Consider the following 14,835-nt stretch of genomic DNA (forward strand, 5'->3'; position numbering starts at 1 on the left):
AGAGGCGATTGGGAATGTGGGTCGGAAGGAGGCGCCCTATACCTTCAGATACAAGGGTGCCTTTTCAATACCATCCACTGGAATGAAATGAGATAAGCAATGGGACAGGCAAAAGGGTTGTTGTTGTGTGCCTTAAAGTCATTTCTGACTTACAGCGACCCTAAGGTGAACCTATCAAGGGGTTTTCTTGGCAAGATTTGTTGTGGATTGATAAAAAATTGCAGAGGATGAAAACTAATGCTCATTCCTCAAATGGCATGAAAGAGAATGCTGCTAAGAAAAGACACAGCCTATAATGGCCAGCATCCTGGTAGTGATTTATGCACATATAAGTCTCATTTTGGACACGGTGCAGAGGGCTATTCTCTTGTCAATGTATTCCCAAAAAACTTCCACTGCCATGCAGGGGTCACCATTTAGGAGGGATCCCTGTTATTGTCACCAGTAGGGAAGAGAAGAAGGAGGCACCTTAGGCTGTGTCCGCACTGCCAAAATAACCCACTTTGACACTGCTTTAACTGCCATGGCTCCCTGCTAAGGAATCCTGGGATCTGGAGTTTGTTGAGGTACCAGAGCTCACTGACAAAAAAGGCCAAATATTTCTTAAAATGACAATTTCTAGAATTCCATAGCATTGTGCCATGATGGTTAAAGCGGTGTTAAACTGGGTTATTTCTATAGTGGGGAATGAAGCCTCAGCCCATGAAGATCCAGCTGCTGTGGGCTCCGAGAAGAAGGAAAAAGCGAGGGTGCTTCATTTGAACATTTGCTTCATGCAAGTTCATGTCTCTCTTTTGGAGCTTATTAGCCATCTATTTTCCTATTCAGATCTGATATGCAGCAAATCACTTTGCAACACATCCTGGCTCTTTTGCTATAACTATGCCACAGTTTTTGCAAAGTGCTTACTACACGAAGACAAGCAGATATTTTGGCCAAGACTTTCCACCTAGCCTGACCAATGGGGTAACAATGTTGGTTGGGGACGATGGGTACTGGAGTCTGACATTTTTAGTGTATGCCGAGTTTGGGAAAGCTACATTGCGTGAGTACTTCACTACTAAGGATGGGGTTTTGATAGAAGGAGCTCCTTTCCTGAATTTCACCCAAATGGGCCAATCATGTATCTTTCAAAATATTGCAAGAAAGTATGCAGCCACCCAAAATGAAGCAAATCTCTATTTCAAACATTGTTTCTTGCTGTCGTTTGGTTTCTCCATAGACAAACTCTATGTCCCACTCTGTCCATCGACAAACTCATAGACAGGCTCTAGGTCCCACTCAAAAGCTGTTCCAAAGCTAGAAAACACAGCCAGAATGAATTTCCCTTCCAAGCCAAAGGGGCCCAGCAGGTCATGCGCTGATAGATTGGGGGTGTCTTGAGGCCAAGGCGTCTTCAAATAATTGGGTTTTAAGTGTTCTCTCCACAAGTCCATCGATGAGTGAAGAGTGACAGACAACAACTGCTGGCTGAGCCGCAACAATTCCAGCCCGTTATAAGAGAAGTTTCTAGAAGGCAACCACGTTTTAGTCAACAAGACATGTTTGCCAAGGTTCCTAAGTAAACCCATATTTTTCTAAGAAATCCTGTAAGGTCTTTTTCAAAACCCCACTGGTGTATCCCAAGGGCTGTAAATGGCCCCCCTGGATCTTACATAGTTACTGTCTTCCCTTCTTCTGCAGGGATATAAGAGACTGCTTTGTTGTGCCAGAGTGTTTCTTCTTTTTAGGAAACAGACAATGTATTTCTCCATTGTAATGGCAACATTACCATCAAAGTTGCAGGAGAATAGCGCCATGTTCCTCACTGTAGCCATTCAAACAAGGTCATAGATGTTAAAGTGAGACTAAGTCATTTTGAGTCCCAATTTATTACATCTTGACAAAGGATATCTTTTGTACTGTGCATCCATGTTTTGAAGGTCAGTGCGGAAGTTGTATCGCTTAACTTTGGTTAGATTGCTAATAGGAACACAATCACCAGCCCTATTGACTAAAGGCCTTTCTAGTGCAGCACCGTGTTCCCCACAATGTTCAACCAAGGCTGCATCCACACTGCAGAAATAATCTAGTTTAACACCACTTTAACTGCCATGGTGCCATGTTATGGAATTTGGGAGTTTGTACTTTTGTGAGCTATTTAGCTTTCCCTGTCCGAAAGTTCTGCTGCCCCCACCATACTACAAGTCCCTGGATTCCATAGCATTCAGCCATGGCATTTAAAGTGGTGTCAAACCAGATTATTTCTGCAGTGTGGATACAATCCAAGTGGCCCAATGGAGAAGCCACAAGCACACCACCATGGCTGAGATCCTCCACTGATGAGGCAGAGTGTTATTTTGCACAACAATTGTGCAACATCGCCTCATTAGTGAGTTGCTGGCCACACTGCAAAACCAAATGTGAAGGTGCATATACATGCATTCAGGCACTTCAATATGTGATGCACAATATATATCAGTGCATGCCTGTGCACAATGTGCATCTATTGTTTCTTGTAAAATCTGTTATTTTGTGCATCTATACCAAGGGCAGTACCCTCCCCAGCGCAATGGCATCACATGTAGACCTCCACTTCTGCAAACTTTTATGTAATATGGTTGCTATTTATTGGACAAACAGGTCCAACCATAGCAGAACTTATGCCTGCATAAGTAGGCCAACAGGACTCTCTCAAGGGCACCCTTCCAATTTGTGTTTGGAAGCATCCTGTCTTGGATACTGGAGATAATATATAACCTTTGAAAGCCAATAAGGGGTAGTTGTTAGAGTGTTGGGTTGCAACTTTAGAGCTATCTCTTTCTTTATCCCTTTCTTTATTAATTGGGTGCAAACTATGTTTGTCCTTGGATTTCAGTTTGCTGCAACTGAAATCTCTGGCTTTGCTTCGCGAACGAAGATTCAGGAAGGACTCATCCGCACTTTGTACAAGCGTGTTGGTGACTAAAAAGGCCAATCTGGGACAAACAGGTCCAGTGGCAGAAAGCACAAGCGGAAAGTCTCCTTGGGTGATGTTTCCGGGTTGTGGTTCTTTCTGTGTTGTCATTTCTCTTCAAGACTCATTCGCCGTGAGCTTTCAAAATAAAGTGAAGACAAAGGGGGAAATTAGGAGGAGAGGGAAACCAGGGTATTTTAAAAAGCAGCTCAAAAAGTGAGACAACAGAGGATTAACTGGGACTGTCCCTGCCAAAACAGGACAGTTGGAGGGTATGTTGTTTTAATAATGTATTGCATTGCTTGCTACTAATAATGAGCCATGCAATACTCTTACAAACAGCAGCAACTAAACATGCATTGCTTACTTGGAAAATAAATGAGTCCAAGCTCACTTTGTGCTGTTGTGATCGGCCTAAGAAATGCATTACCACAAAATGGACTTTGAACTTTCTTTCCTGGTCAACTCTCAGCTACCCTTCCATTTGTCAGCCTTTTATAATAAAACCTCTGTTAATATAACAGGCCCACTCTATTCTTCCCTCCCTCATGGCAAAAGGAGAATATTACATTGTACAAAGCATTGTGTACGGTAGCCATGCTAAGTAAACAAGGAGAGATCGGGAAAAATAAATGACTTGGAAATCTTGCAGTCTCTGGAGGCACTGGTCCCGTCAGTGTCTAAAATTGAAACTTGACCTCAGCCATCGCAGGCCAGAGGATTGTGAGTGTCGCAACTAGGGAACATGGGGTCGGACGGGTGCAACGGAGAAAGGAGAGGTGAAAGCTGGGGAAGTCATAAAGAGCAAGGCCAGACCCATTCACTGGGCAGAGAAGCTAGTGCCAGTCAGATCAACACCTCCCTAAACAACAGCTGAGACTCTCTCAGGCTGCAACAGATGTGAGGCTTGCTTTGCTCTTTGGAAGATTACAGACACACACTCACACAAACCCGATAGACCATGCCAGTGTCTTTTTGTCTTTTAGTGTTGCTCTCAAGAGATTCTCCCGACTGCTAGACTCAGCCTCTTTCCATGGGTCACAAGCAAAAGGGTACGCAATGGAGTCAGTTTCTGCATATTTGTTCCTGGAAGGTTCAAACAAACAAATAACTCTTCGAGCCTTCGGAATAATAAATAGACCAGGCAATGTGCTTTGTGTGCACTCATGGGTTTCTATTCCTGGTTTCTTCAACACATTGCTTGCAGCTTAGTCCTGTTCAGTTAGTTGGAAGTACAATAGGCCCTCCTTATCCATGGATTTTTTTTATCCACGGATTAAAGCATCCACAGCTTGAAAATATTCAAAAAAAGTATAAATTTCAAATAGCAAACCTTGATTTTCCATTTTATATTAGAGACACCATTTTCTTTTGCCATTATTTTTAATTGGACGTGCATCCATGGATTTTGTTATCCACGTGGGTCCTGTAACCAAACCCCAGCAGATAACACGGGCCCACTGTATACCCCACTGTGGACAAAGTTTTGTGTTGGTGTGGGGAGAATTACTTTTGGGGACTGGAAACCCCAAATTCCAGAAGTCCCAGAACATGTGCACAAGCCCAAAGGTAGTCTAAAAAAGTAACTCTGAATGGGGCTGAGAGTTGTGGTCCAAAAATAATTTGGCTTTATCAGAAATGGTTAACATGTGGCCACTATGGAGCGTCTAAATCTCAGATGGTCAAGGCTTCAAAGATACACAAAAGTAACACTTTGCCTGCCTCTGGTCCAAATTACACCAATGGCCTAATATAGGATTAGGGTTGTCAGATCAAGACCTAGCTCCTGAGATTTCAAGGCCCCAAACTGAGACTTAGGGAGACATGGCGTCCACCATCAAGCCATGGATGCTTGAATCTGTGGATAAAAAGGTCTGTGGATAAGGAGAGCCAGCTGTACACACATGGATATGCACTGCAGAAATAATGCAGCTGAACACTGCTTGAACTGCCAAAGGTCCATCCGGTGGAATTATGGGATTTGTAGTTTGATGTGGCACTAGAGCTCTCCGACACAGAAGGTTCTCAGATTCAGATTCTGACAGATCCCTTTTCCCCTTCAACAGGATTGCAAAAGGAGTATTGTGCCCCGCCAATGAAATTTTCCATCATTCCCCAAATTTCTGGCATTGCGCTGGCCTGAGCTGCACTGTAAAAATAATGTAGTTTGACACTGCTTTAACTGGCTCAGTGCTGGGATTTGTAGTTTGTTGTGGCACCGGAGCTCTCAGACAGAGAAGGCTAAATATCTCACAAAACTACAAGTCTGAGAATTCTGTAGCATTGAATCATGGCTGTTAAAGCGGTGCCAAACTGCATTAATTCTCCAGTGGAGATGCAGCCACATATACATATACACTTTTCAAGGCCATGCTCTTGCCCTGAAATTCCTCCCCTCTCCCCAAGGATTGCAGAACTGGGGACCAAGGAAAAATAAGGCATCTTCTCAGATCCTTCTTTTAATGAATTGGGAAGGCTCACTGGGGTATCTCAACCAAAAGCAGGGTGCAGAACAGCATGAAAGGGTATTGCAAAGGCTGTTAAGCAAATAGTGGGGGCTGGGGGTGGTGAGACAGGTCTATGAGGCCACCTGTTCTCCTGGCCCCCCTATCAAGTTGCTTTCTTACATGAGGCTGGAATGCCACCCTGCAGAGCGCCAATCCGATTAACAGGAGGCCCCCTGGCATCACAACCCTCTGACTCAGAGGGCTTTATTTACCTCACCCCCCACCCTCACCCCTCCCTTGGACCACCAATATTTACAGGTCTCCCTGTGGATCTGGAATAATACCCTGTTTATCACTCGGGGCTTCCAGATGAAACTGAATGTGAAACCATGATCATATGAGCCTGCTTTTTTTGGCCTGAACAAACATGATTTCTTCTGTTTTCCACATTTGTGAGAAGGAGAAGATGTTCCTTTTCCCCCATATGAGCCCTCTTCCTAAGAAAAGCAGATTTGTGTACAGAGCTTGGGATATACTGTGTAGCAATTATAATAGATAGCTAGATAGCTAGATAGCTAGATAGATAGCTAGAGATTTGCATACAGGGTTTGGGATTATATAGCAATTATATAATTATATATTATATATGGATAATGCATATGCATACCATAGATAGATAAATAGATAGATATGCATAGAGAGCTTGATATATATAGCAATTATATAATTATATGTTATATATGTATAATGCATATATATACCAGATCGATAGATAGATTTGTATACAGAGTTTGGGATATATAGCAATTATGTAATTATATAATGTATATGTATAATGCATATGTATACCATATAGATAGATAGATCACCCAGTGAGTTTCATGGCCCAGCTGGGAATTGAACCTTGGTTTCCAGAGTCATAATCCAGTGCTTACACCTCTATGCCACACTGGTTCTTATAATGCGTATTATATATAATACTATATTGACAGATAATTAACAAGCTTTATTTACATTAATCCTATTAATAATCCACGAGTGCTTGAAAGGTGGGACACTTTCCACTTTCATACACATCTGCGACTACGAAAATATTACCATGACTAGTTTTAAAACCCAGGTAGAGATAAGCTTTCAACTGATGATTCACTACAGCACTAAGCCCCAGCAAAGCAGCGATGGCACATCTGGGAAATCCCCTTCCAAGAGTGATGCTGTTTTTGAGCATGGCAATAATTTGCTCAGCAAATGTAGTGAGCAATTCCTGAATTTCCAGGGGTCGGGGAGGCACCATCTTCCCTTGCCCTTTAGGAAGGGTATATCTTGAAAGCACCATATCCCCTCTGGCTTTGGAAGCTAAGCAGGGTCAGCCCTGTTTGGTACTTGGATGGGAGACTGCCAACAAATACCAGGTGCCGTAACCTCTATTTCAGAGGAAGGAACTGGCAAAACTACCTCTGAGTATTCCTAGACTCAGGACCTTACCACACTAGAGGAATCCCGCTCAGAAACGGGATTTAAAGTAGATTTAAAGTAGGAAAAAAACACAAATGCAGGAGGTTTTTCTATTATTTATTTATTTATTTATTTTATTGTGTTAAAAAAGACAACAAGACCACAAATACAGTACATATACCTATACACTACACACAAATACATAGACATATACACATAGTACACCAACAAAACAATCCAGCAGATAAGTTAAACAAATACAACCTTAACCAAAAAACAACCACATAACAATAACTTCCTGAACTCCAACTAAATCCTGATCCTTTTCTAACATTAACCACTCCTACCTTGTTTCAGGTTATATGAAATTTCTCTGCCTATATATCGGTGACACATTACATAAAACGCAGGAGGATTTTCACACGACATTTCTGCAGAAATGGAAGTTTTGAAAGTAAAAAGGTGTCATTTGTGTCGCCTTTACGTTCGCTTTGTTTTCGCATTGCTTCTGTTTTGCAGAAACGTTGTGTGAGAAACCTCCCGCAGTTGCGGGGTTTTTTTCTATTTCTAAAATCCTGTTTCTGAGCGGGATTTATCAAGTGTGATAAGGTCCTAAGAAAATCCTATGAAAGCCAACAGGCTCCTTGAAGACACATGAACATACATTTAGACTTCTCAGCCGGAGAGCTATAGTGTCTCCCCAAACTACAACCACTTTCTGAAGCAGTCTATTCCATTGACAAATAGCTCATACCATCAGGACAGTCAACTTCAGTCCCAGTTAATTCCCTTTTGTTTAACTTTTTTAGCTGCATTTTTAAAATGTCCTGGTTTCTCTCTTCTCCCCCCCAAAAAACTCCCTCCTTTGTCCTCAGATTTCTTCAGTTGCTGCAAACTGAGTCATGTTGTCTTGTGATATGTCTAAAGTACGACATTCTCAGTCATTTTTGGCTTCCAGGGAGAGTTTTGGCTTGATCTACTTCTACTATATATGTATTTTATTTCTTTCATTTCATTTCTAGGCCGCCTTTCTCCCAAAAGGGGACTCAAGACAGCTCAGAAATAAAATTCCCAGAGATTGGGCAGCATATAAATAAATCTTATTATTATTATTATTATTATTATTATTAAAACCGTTTAAAATCTTTATAATAAAACTTTACAGATGCAGCATTCATGCCGCACACCACGCACAAAGCAGTGCTTGCTTCTCAAGAAAACTGCTGGTGCTAGTTGTCAATGAGCTCTATTTCTGGCTCTCCGTCTCTTGAAGGCCTTCTCTCCATTGCTGTCTTATGGATTTTGCAGGGAGCTGGGCCAAAATTAGCAACTTTACATTCATCTGAACTTGTTGCCCAAGGCTGAGAGTGGTTACCAGGTTGAGTTTCTTTTATTAACACTTCTGCCCCGGAGACAGCTGGACAAGCCATCAAGCTCTGGTTCTGGAAAGGAAAAAGAAAACAAGTCTATACTACTCCCTGGGCAGACTTTTAAGTGAAGGTTGTTCCAAGATTGTTTGTACAAGCTTGGCAGATCGTATTAAATGCTAATCTATCTATCTATCTATCTATCTATCTATCTATCTATCTATCTATCTATCTTATCTGCTTTAGTTATATCATCTGTCAATTTCTATGGTGATTAAAATCACTGAATCACTGTGCCGATATCTTGCAGACTCTTACTATATCTTCTACTGATGACCATGCTATTCAATAGTATTATTATGCCAATGTTGATAATATTCAATAGTATTATTATGCCAATGTTGATAATATTCAATAGTATTATTATGCCTATGTCGATACTATTGAATAGCATGGTCATCTGTAGAATAATAATAATAATAATAATAATAATAATAATAATAATAATATAGTTTATTTATACCTCCCGCTTCTCCCACGGATCGAGGTGGGATTACAACCTTAAGAGACACTTAGTACAATTTACAATCAATTCAACAATAAAATACTAACACTGAATTTACCAAGAATTCCTATTAGTTCCCTAAAAATTACAATTCGTCCATTAGCCAACAATCAGAGTCAAGGAAGAGCAGTTGTCATAACCTTTTTATATGGAATTCAGTGGATAAGCCCAGCAGAAGAGATAGACATAGACAACTACTGGAAATATTTAATTTAGATTTTAAAAAACAGTTTGGTATGGAATCAGGGAAAACTGAGTTTGAGATTAAATTCTGTACAGATGACAAGCATCTGAATAGAATATATATATATAATGTTATTGAAAACTGAGCTTGCTGAAGAGCAGATTAAAGAGTGTACAGTTGGCCCTCTGTATCCATGGGTTCTTTATCCACTGATTTAACCATCCACAGCTTGAAAATATATATATTAAAAAATATCCAAAAAGCAAATCTTGATTTTGTCATTTTATATAAGGGACACCATTTTACTGTGCTGTTATATTTAATGGGACTTGAGCTTCCTTGGATTTTTGTATCCTTGGGGGCATCCTGGAACCAAACCACAGCAGATTCCAAGGGTCCACTGTATGGTTAAGCGGGCCTAGAATTTTGGGTATAGTATTGATTTGGAGCAATGAGGAAAATGTGGATGAAAGGTTTTAAGGGCGAATGATGCTAGGATCTTAGATATTCTTTTTAAAAATGATGCATAAATGGTATTTGACTCTAGAAAAATAGCTAAAATGTCTCAGAGAACTAAGAAACTTTGTTGGAAGTGTGAGGAACAGATTGGATCCTTTTACCATATGTGGTGCTCATGCAAGAAAGCCAGGAAATTCTGTAAGCAAATACAGAAATTAATGCAAAGCATGTTTAAAAGTAAAATAGACTTTTAACCAGACTTGTTTTTATTAGGAATGCCAAATGAGCAGATTAGGGAGTTAAATTATAAAGTGGTACATTGTATGATTTTGGCAGCTTGGTTGCTTTACACAAGTAAATTGAAGATTACAGAAATTCCATCTAAAGAGGATTGGATTTCTGAAACTCTTGAAATCAGGAATATGGATAAATTATCCACTTTGATCAAAGAGAAATCATTCGATAACTTTGTGAAAGTTTGGGGACCATTTATACAATCTGTAAAGTAGAGAGAAGGGAAGCCTGTATTTACGGCTTTTGAACACTGAATATTGAATCTTTTGCTTTGGTAGCAGTGTATGCTATCCTGGTAAAACCAATGAAGAACATAAGAGTTTCATAATTATGTCTCTGGTCCTGGAGTGCAGGAACACGTGTATATAACTAGTTTGTATCTGCTGAAAGTGAGATTAGGGGCTGTGCTAACGTTTGTCATACATGTGTAAAAAGACAATAAAAATATTTACAGAGAAATGTGGACTTCTCGTTGTCAAATTGCAGCACTGTATCTGCAAACTGCAATAAAGCATCTGTAATAAAGCAGCACAATAAAGCTTTTAACTGGGAAAGAATGGGATTCTGCTCTATTGGATCTGTGTAACTGTGTGGCTCCCTACAACAGGCCAGACAAACAGCAAGCGTCTCCAGTTTATCTCGGGTCTTTACACATTGGTTATTCATACTGCCGACAGTGTGACTCTTTTTTAAAAATTCAGGGAGGAAACTTGATATTGATTATCCCGGATTAAGTGGGTTTTTTGACAACTCCCCAAAATTTAATTGGATGCATTTGAAATGAAGATTCAACCCAGATTCAACCAAGATTATTTTCACCGTCTGAATTGGGCCAAAGAGATCTTTTACCAAACTCAAATATATCAAAAACGTTTTATGATCTACCATGTTTCAAAACTGATTTGTCAATTTAGGGGCTAAGCAGACAGGGCAGAACAGCATGAGCTGAGCCCATGCTATTCTGGGGTCGGTGTTCGCCTGGGTCAGTCCTCAGATTGGCACAAGGATGGATTGGTGTTTACATGCCAGTCCCCATGCTGAACCAGGAGCTGCCACCAGCACATACTCCTTTCCTTGCTGCACCGTTGCACATACTCAGAAGCTACCAGTCACTACTTCTGATGCAGAAACGGGGCACTTGACCACACCCACAGGGCCAGGTGCCCTGTTTCTGCATCAGACATGGCAACGGCGGGCTTCTACATATGAGCAATGGTGCAGCAAGGTAAGAAGCATGGGGGGGTATTTAAACAGCCACAGATCAGGCCAGATCCACCATATTCACATTCAATCTGGCAGAGTAACGCCTGAACCTTTCCCATGGATTTTGGCCTGTGTCATCTAAACTGGATGACATGAGGCCAAGGGGAACATAGACCCTTTGGCCCATGCGGACAACCCCTCAATAAGACTGAATATTGAATCAAGCATTGCCAGACAAATTTATATTGTTATTAGAAATTTAGCAGATAAAGAAGCCAGAAAAGCTAATTTCCTTAGCCGATTAGACTTATCACTGCTTTGAATAAAGTAATTACTATTTGGTCATTCTGGTTCACAGGGATTAAAGCACTGATGAACGTTTACCAGTTATCATATTCAGATAGCCTGAGCTTAGCCATCATGTTCAATTATGCTTTCATAACCATACACAAAAGCTGTCTACTTCTTTAATATTTTATCATGACCATATTTTTCTACAAAGGAGGAAAAGTTACAACTTTCAATTTTCATTATTTTGATCGAAAAGAGTTAACTGAGGATTTGAAGTCTGGTGGGATCTTAAATCTTCAATTTAGGAGGGCCTCTTCATCCATCCAAAAGCAGTCTCATTCCACCTTGCAAACTTTCTCTTGGAGGCCCTACTGAGTATGCATGTACAGTGCTCCCTCGGGTTACGAAATTAATTCGTTCCGCGGCTAATTTCGTAACCCGAAAAGCCTTCGTAAGCCGAAAACCCATAGGCGCTAATGGGAAAAAAAGCCGCGGCTCTGCCGCGGCTCCATTTAAAACAGCGCCGGCGTTTTTTCGTAACCCAAAAAAACGTTCGTAACCCGAAACAATAAATCCCTATGGGATTTATTCGTATCCCGAAAAATTTGTAAGCTGGGTAATTTGTATCCCGAGGTACCACTGTACAGCAAACTAGAGAGAAAAAGGGAAAGCAGATTAATATGATTTATCAGCTACCTGCCTTGCACTCAGTGTGTAAGAAATAAATATATCTGTAAGTTTGGCCACCAAAATGCAAATTATAAGAAAAGTGAAAGCTGGTGAAAGGGGCCACTGTGTTGAAAAAAACTGCAAATTTGCATGAATGACTGCTGCAGATGGACTATCAGGGGTCATTGGTGTCACCAATGAATGACCCAGATGTACAGTCCAGAAGGGGGAATCCATTCACCCAGCTGTTGTTTTGATGGGATGTGTTTTGTATCCCCTTTCCTAACAGGCATCAACTGATTTGTCAACTGAGATTCATGACTTCTCTGCCCAGGGGAAGAGGCCTCTCTTTCTCCCTCAGGCATTCTGCAAGAGCATGTTTTTGCAATATGCTCTATTTTGGCAGGGTGCCTACGAAGCCAGCACATGGAAGGGCCTCACAGCCATTGTTGTGATTTCAGGGCAACTGTGGGGCAAATGGGACAGTTCAAATGGAGTGTGCTTAGCTCTTTTGCTGTGGGTCCTTTTTGTGATGATGATAATAATAATAATAATAAATATTTATTTATATCCCGCCTCTTCCGCTTTGAAGATCGAGACGGGTAACAGCAGAGTTAATACAATATACAACAATAAACACAACAAGCCCCACAAGACCCTGGCCCAACCCTCCCTCCTAACTATTAAATTAAACAGTAAAACATGGTTAAAAAGCACATAACAATACATCAAAATTAAAAAGAAAAAACAAACCGCAAATAAGAAAAATAATAAAAGGAGGGGGATTCATGTGGTTCTGGACATTATCAATCGGAGAAGGCCTGCCGGAAGAGAAAGTTTTTTGTCGCCTTTTTAAAAGCCTTGAGTGAGGCTAATTGGCGAATCTCTTCCGGCAGGTCATTCCAAGTTTTTGGAGCGGTGACAGAGAAGGACCTCCGGGAGGTCACCGCCAGTCTGGTCTTTCTAGATTGTAAGAGGTTTTTCCCGGAGGATCGGAGTGTATGGGAAGGATTGTTTGGGAGGAGGCGTTCCTTCAAGTAGACTGGACCCAGGGCATGTAGGGCTTTATAGGTGATAACCAACACCTTGTACTGTGCCTGGAAGCTAATAGGCAGCCAATGTAGTGATTTTAAAATAGGTGTAATATGGTCGAACTTGGATTTTCCGACGACCAGTCTGGCTGCCATGTTTTGTATCAATTGGAGTTTCCGGACGTGACACAAAGGTTGCCCCATGTAGAGCACATTGCAGAAATCAAGGCGAGAAGTTACCAGAGTATGTACAACCGTTTCTAGGTCCCACTGCTCCAGGTAGGGGCACAACTAGCGTATCAGCTGAAGCTGATAACAGGCACTCCTGGCTGTCGCATCAATCTGAGAAGACAGTTGAAGCAACGAATCCAGGAGAACCCCCCAAGCTGCAGACGCAGTCTTTCAGGGGAAGTGTGACCCCATCTAGAACTGGTGAACTTATCTCCATATTCGGATTGGGGTTACCTACCATGAGTACCTCCGTTTTATTTGGATTCAGCTGAAGTCTGATCACAAGAAGACCGAAAAAAATCATGCTTCCCGTACTTGAACTTAGTCCATTCCTTGATCAAATCTAGTAAATACATAATTATTGAAAGCATAATGATTAGAGACAGGGAAAGTTACTTTTTGAACTAGATCTTTGAATGCATCCTGACATCAGTCCAATGAGGTTTCCAAATTTCTAGCTTTGCAGTCATTTAAAACTTCAGTTGCACCTTTAGAAATACAATTTAGGCATCCAAAGAAAAAGAACGGGAAAAGTGACCAAGGGAATGCAAACACAGCAAACAGGAAAATTCTAGGTGTGAAGGATTTTTCAAGCTCATACTCTCTGTAGTACAGTACTAGAAATTTGGGGACTGAAAGCAAGCTTCATTGGTGTGGGGCAGAATTCTTATTGGGAGTTAAGCTCTCATCTTCTATGCATAGCTTCATCTGGGCATTCTCCATTATTCCCCACCTTTCCTCTCATTTCCTATGGACATCCCTGCCAGGACCCATGGATCAACACTGGTAAATAGCAGTAAGTTGATCTCCGTGTTGCGTAATAAAGATGCTTCTTTTCCTCAGAGACTGCTTCTTGTTTTCTTAGTGTTCTTGCATCTTTCATTTGCATGGTCTCCATTTTGATCAGTTTGTGAACCCTGCAAAATTTTTCCTTCTCCATCCTCACTCCCGTTTTCACCAATAAATATGAACAGTCAGTCCTCCATTCTGCAGCTACGGATTCCACCATCCATGGCTTGAAATTAAAAAAAAATCAAAAAGCAAACCTTGATTTGGTCATTTTATATAAGAGACACCAATTTATTATGCCACTGTATAAAACTCTGAGCATTTGGTGCCAGTCAGTCTAGATCATGTCACCATTGTGGTGCTCCCCAGATGTGTTGACTACAACTTCTGTCACTCTGAAAACATTTGGGCACACCAGCTTAGGGAAGACTGGTATAAACCATGTTGTTGTTGCTGCATCTGCACTGCAAAAATAATGCAGGTGGACACTATTTTAACTGCACGGCTCAATGCTATGGAATCCTGGGATTTGTCGTTTGTTGTAGCACCAGAGCTCTCTGAGAGAGAAAGTTAAATATCTCACAAAATTACAAATCCCAGAGTTCCAAAGCATTGAATCATTAAAGGGTTGTTGTTGCTGTTTGTTGTTGTTGTGTGCCTTCAAGTAATTTCTAATAAATAATAATAATAATAAACTTTTTATTTGTATCCCGCTCCTTCCCAAGATCAGGGCGGCTTACAGCAATAGATAAAAACAATACAATACACGACAATAAAATCAAAATCAAAATCACATACACATTATACAAAAAATTAAACAGACTAAAAGCCCCATTAGCCCATCCTCTTTGCCACAGGAGAGGAGGGAGGCCCATAGGAATTTAAACGGGGAATGCTTGCTGGAATAAAAAGGTC

Source organism: Sceloporus undulatus, chromosome 9, assembly GCF_019175285.1.
Source record: "Sceloporus undulatus isolate JIND9_A2432 ecotype Alabama chromosome 9, SceUnd_v1.1, whole genome shotgun sequence".
Lineage (NCBI taxonomy): Eukaryota > Metazoa > Chordata > Lepidosauria > Squamata > Phrynosomatidae > Sceloporus > Sceloporus undulatus.